Here is a 6,523-nt window from a genome sequence, read left to right on the forward strand (position 1 = left end):
ACACACTTTTTCCATAGTAGACTTTGGGGAAAAACTCAACTATGAAATCATATTGGTAAGACCTTTCATGCGACAGGTACAACTTATCCAAGATTGGGGAAACAACTATCTATACTTGAAGTAGGTAGGATCTATAACAAGAGTCGATCTAAAAGATCACACTTATAGAGATGTCTTGAAAACACCCATCCAAGAGTTTGATTCAGTCTCTTCGGGTGAAACTAAACTCCCATCCTGGTTAAACAAAGACACTCCTATTTGGATGTGTGGAGCTTCAGAAAATGTAAGCTTAAGACAAGCAGAAGAGATTGCACAGACGAAGCCTACGTACCAAAACCCTTTCTAGAGCATTTATTTGAGCCATTCAAGTGGACTCAAATTTTAGCGACAATGGATGTATGTGTGAATATGTCTATGCCTACTCAATTATGCAATGAGGATGGCTACGATATAATTCCCATCGAAATGATGTCAGTATTCAATATTGAAAACGAAAATGAGGAACCCAAGGACTTGATGAAAGCTCAACAAGTCTTTTCAGAACTCTATTACTATGCAACTCATGAGTTAGATGAACACTCAGCTACCTCAGAAGACTCGGGGTCAGAAAAAGAGCATATGAGAGCTCAGTTACTCTTAAAGGGAGGGGAGGAAAAGTTTTTTGACTTTCCAAACCAGAAATCAAGAAGACAAAAATGGTATAGACGAAAGAGCCAATATCATGAAAGCACGACCTATGCCATCAGTCTCCAGTAAAACACAATTCCTGATGCAGATACATGCTAATGATTGTGTCAAGGAAAAAATATATCCTTCAAACAAAAACTCAAAAATATCTCAGACATCAAGAAAAACAAGGAAGCGTACTCAAGAAAAATCTCAGGATAAAAAACCACTCATGACCAGAGTCGAGTGGAAAAAGAAATATCAAGAGTTGAAAAAAGCTCTAAAAGAGATATACACAACCGAAATGGAAACTACGGAAGAGGATGGTAAGAATGTAATGCATGTTCCATCCCATTACAAAAATTATACTCTCCAAGATCGGAAAATCATAATTGAACAACCTGTTAGGGAACTACGAGAACAAGGCGAATCTTAGGAAGGGCCTGAAAACGCTAAAAGGGTAGACTTGGTTGAGCCAGGAGAAGCACCTAGACCTGCTTACATTGCGAATGACCTAACAGAAGAAGAAGAAAAGCTTTTTCTGAGCTTGTTAAAGGAATACTAAGATATCTTCGCTTGGTCTTACAAGGATCTCAAGGGTGTTGATCCAAAAATCTATCAACATACTATACACATGAGAGATGATGCAAAACCAAGTAGACAGAGACCATACACTTATAACGAAACATTTGCCAGGAAGATCAAAGAAGAGATTGAAAAACTAAAGGAAGCTGAATTCATTTACAAAATTGAACACACAGATTGGGTGTCTCCAATCGTGGTAGTACCTAAGAAGAATGGGAAATTTCGAGTGTGTGTTAATCTCAAAAAGGTGAATGCAGCTACCATTAGAGACAACTTTCCTCTTCCGGTAACTGAGCATGTTTTAGAACGAGTTGCAGGAAAAGAAGCTTACAGCTCCTTAGATGATTTTTCGGGATACAATCAACTTTTGGTTGACCCAAAAGATCAGCAAAAAACTGCTCTTGCAACAGAATGGGGTATATTTGCCTATCGGGTTATGGTATTTGGGTTAACTAATGCTCCAGCCACGTTTCAGAAGTTGATAAGCCATGCTTTCAAAGAGTATCTTGGAAATTCTTATAAGTATATATAGATGATCTATGCGTACATTCGTCAATCTGGGCTGATCATTTTGAACACCTCAAAAAGGTATTTGAGAAATGTAGACTTTATAGGATTTGCTTAAATCCTAAAAAGTGCACATTCATGGGAAGACAAGGAAAATTTCTTGGACATATAGTGTCTAAAAATGGCATAGCTACTGATATTGAGAAGATTCATGTCATTGATGATTTTCCTAGACCAACAACAGTCAAGGAGGTACAAGCCTTCGTGGGACATTGTGGATATTACCGACAGTTCATCTACATGTATGCTATAATTGCAAAATCCATGTATAGCTTGATTACGCACTTTGAATGGACCACGGCATATGAAGAATCCTTCATGAAGCTTAAACAAGCTCTCACCTTATCTCCATTATTGAAAGCACCAGATTGGGATAAGGTATTCCGCTTATATGTAGATGCTTCAAACTTTTCTATTGGTTGTATACCAGCTCAACCAGGAGATAGGAAAAATAACTTTCCTATTTCTAATGATAGACGACAATTGAACATGGCAGAAAAAAATTACACCACCACCGAAAAAGAAGGACTAGGAATGATCTATGCCGTTACAAAGTATAGACATTACCTATTAGCCAACAAGTTTGTGTTCTTTGTGGACCACCAAGCTTTGTTGTATTTGGGCAACAAGCCATGCAGCACAGGGAGAATAGTTAGATGGTTCATCATTCTTCTCGAATTTGATTTCATTGTGGTTGTAGAAAAAGGCACTACATATCAACGACCAGATCATTTGTCAAGGATTGTTTCAGGGGAATCACCGAAAGGGGTAGACGATGATCTACCAGATGCATATTTGTTCTCCGTGGAAATGATACCTAGATGGTCGGAGAACATTGTGTCATTGATGACAATAGCTCAAGTGGATTCACAAATACCACTTCCTATCACAATCGGTTTAATCGAGCAATCGGCTATGTATCAATTACTAGCTGGACGGCTATACAAAAGAAATCGGGACGAGATATTGCTTTTATGCATTAACCCTGAAAAAAAAGAACAATACCTAAGTCAAGCACATGTTACCATAGTAGGACTTCACTTTGCAAAAGACCAAACTATGCAACAAAGCTTGAGACTTGAAGTATTTGGGCCGATTATGAGGAGAGATGTTAGATCTTTTGTAAAATATTTCCCTCAATGTCAAAAAAAAACACCCATTCCACATGTAACATTGTTTCAAATGTCACTTATTCCTATGTGGAGTAATTATCTGGTTACTTACTTATCGAGCCGAACATTTCCTGATGATATGAGTAAACGTTGTCAAAGAGCAATTGAAACTACAGCAAGAGACTATGCTCTTATTGGAAACCAATTGTATCAGAGAGGTAAAGATCAACATTTACGTCTTTGTGCAAATGAAAACGAGTATATTCCGATTATAGAACAAGCACATGCTGGATTAGTTGGAGGTCACTTTTCTAGTGAGACCACCGCAAGAGAAATCTTGATGGCTGGCATATGGTGGCCAACACTTTTTGCAGATGCTAGAGAATATGTTCAAAGGTGTGCTGCTTGCCAACGAGCAAAAATGTCAACATGAGTAGACAGCATGCCCTTAAAACCAATGATGGGGACTAGAGCCTTCGCGAAATGGGGTATAGATTTTATTGGAACGATATAGTCACCTGCTTATAGAACCCAAGCTCAATATATCATTGTAACACCGCAAGAGAAATCTTGATGGCTGGCATATGGTGGCCAACACTTTTTGCAGATGCTAGAGAATATGTTCAAACGTGTGCTGCTTGCCAACGAGCAAAAATGTCAACACGAGTAGACAGCATGCCCTTAAAACCAATGATGGGGACTAGAGCCTTCGCGAAATGGGGTATAGATTTTATTGGAATGATATAGCCACCTGCTTATAGAACCCAAGCTCAATATATCATTCTAGCTACATACTATTTGACCAAGTGGGCCGAGGCTAAAGCAACCCAAAAGAATGATGCCAGAACCACTTTTGCATTCTTATATGAGTATGTATTCACGAGATATGGACTGCCAATAGAGATTGTCAGTGATCCAGGAACTCATTTCCTCAATGAGGTAATAGAGTATTTGCTTAATGAGTTTATGGTCATCCATAACAAATCAGCTCCCTATCACCCACAAGCAAACGGACAAGCTAAGCATACAAATAAAATTCTTAGCTCGGTACTGACCAAAGTGGTTAGTTCAGGAAGGACAGACTGGGAAATGAATCTCCATGCTGTTGTATGGGCTTATCGAGTTTCATTCAAAACATCTCTAAATGCTACATGCTTTAACCTTGCTTATGGTCTTGATGCCATACTACCAATAGAATTTCTATTGCCGACATTAAGGGTTTCACAGAATCTTGAGTGGACTGAACATGAATTTTCAGAAAGACTTGAATATTGGAAAAGCTAGATGTGCATAGGCTAATTGTTGTAGTTCATATCTATGCACAAAAGCGGGAACAAAAACAGTTTTTTAATTCCCACTTAATCACAAAAATATTCAAGAAAGGGGACTTAGTTCTAGTCTATTCCCTTAAGCAACACATTCCTAAGTTTAAGAAAAAGGGAAACGGACCATTTATCATTGAAGATGTATCTCCAAGTGGAGCAGTAAAATTGTCCACCCTAGATGGTGAACAATTGGCTAATTGTATTAGTGGATGTCGTTTAAAGAAATACAATTTGCCACTAACCAATGAATTGCTAGAGAGAATGAATGCAGCCAAACAAAGAAAGATCAAACGACAGCAGGTTATTGATGAAGCCCAAGAGAAAGTTAGGCTTTGGGTACTCAAGCAAAAAGCTGCTCTCAAGAATCAACAGATATCGATTCCCATCAACACTTTGGAAATAGATGATCGACAATGGGAATTACCTAAAGGCACAGTTTCAACAGATGATGATTGGTTAGATGGAATGGATCTACGCATCAAAGTACAACTCAACAATCATAGCACCAATGCTTTGGTAGACACAGGAGCTAGAGTAAATGCAGTCAGTTATTCCACATACAAGAAGGCAACAAGTCAAGCATTGATAACAGGAATAGCTACAATCAAAGGATGCAACAAGAATCCAACTCCAACATTGGGAGTAGTCAACTTGAATGTGGTAGTACATGGATGTTCATGTCCTCATCAGTTTGTATGCTTGCTAGATGAACACATGAATGAGACGATGATTCTTGGAATTTCCTGGATGCGTACATACAAAGCAGTACCGGATTGGGATACGAATCAACTAAAGCTATCACCTAAAGAAGGGAAACTCATTGTTCCAATTGCACCAAGCAAGGAGGAATGGAAAAGAAGCAATCAGCAGACCAATCCACGAAGCCAATCTTCTCTATCCCCTCAACAATCAAATGCTACATGTAGCATGCAAGGAGTCAGGCAAATTTGGGTACCAAAATCACAGCTTACGGATAAATCGAATCAGATATGGGTGCCTAAAACTTCATCAAAGAAACAAAAGAAGGTTCCAAGGGTTCGAACACAGAATCGAGCATCTCCGAGCAAGGAACCTAACAGTTTGGAAGAAAAAGGAGCACTTATCTTCTCCACAAGCCGCGAAACCAATCAAACAATGGCAAGTTAAGTCTCAACAGACTCCACCACACCATGTAGTACCAAGACGATCGAGCTTCCAATGGAGAGAAATAGCTCGACACCCAGGGGATTCACCATGGAAAACTTATTGCAGCACGTAAGTGCAAGGGAGGGGTTTTTTTTTACAAGTTACATAAGCGTATAAGTTAGGGGCAGGCCCCCAATAATTTATCTCCCATGCTTAAAAATTAGGAAGGGAGGTATCATATTTATGTGGGGGGGGGGGGGGGGGGGGGAAGAAGTGAGCAAAGAGGAAAATGAGAATAAGTTTTTGTGTTTCAAAGTCATGGCTTCCCAGAAGAGTCTGCCCTCAAACTTGTGAGTCAATAACTACAAAGATTCATGCAAGAACTAAAACTGCTTTATATCAATCGCTTGTTTTGTGATTATAGTTCATTTGTTGAGATATGAAAGCTATAAAGAGTTTGTATAGATTCAAATGTACATGAAGAATCTAACACAACTTTATAACCATGTTTTTTAAAGCAATTTAGATAGGTCAGAATTGGATGAGTAGCCAGAGTGCAGGTTAATTGTCACATAGTTTGAAAGTCAAACTAAAACACAATGAGGGTACATCTACTTATCAACAAAAGTGGTTACTTAGTACGTTGCTAGACACTATGCTACACACTCTTTGACTAGTTTTACTCAATCAGATCATGTGAGACCTAAATCTTATATATAAGATAGGTGTATGATAGTTTTCTTCATTGATTGTCGTATAAGTGAAGAAAGGGGGGTCATATTCCCTAATGTGAGTCGTATAAAGGGGTTTTATCGAAATTGTTCGCTTGCAGGTGGTGGCCCATTTTGTATATAGAGTGAATCCCCTGGGGCTCAACAACAGTCGAAAGTGCTATCAATAAGATAGGATGGTGAGGCTAGACATGTGTCCCATAGTACTCCAATCATGTGCGTATCTCAAAGGCACTTTTTTCCACCGTGTTTTTTCCTTTGGTAATCCTGGTATTAGACCCTAATTTAGATCCTCATCATTCGACTTCTCTTGTACATACTCATAATAAATAAACAACAGCCTCACCATCACTACAAGAGGCTATTCATATTAGCGACGCTCACACAGCGACGCTCAAAAAAAAAATTCCCG

Source organism: Adiantum capillus-veneris, chromosome 5 (assembly GCF_014529385.1).
Source record: "Adiantum capillus-veneris isolate H3 chromosome 5, ASM1452938v2, whole genome shotgun sequence".
Lineage (NCBI taxonomy): Eukaryota > Viridiplantae > Streptophyta > Polypodiopsida > Polypodiales > Pteridaceae > Adiantum > Adiantum capillus-veneris.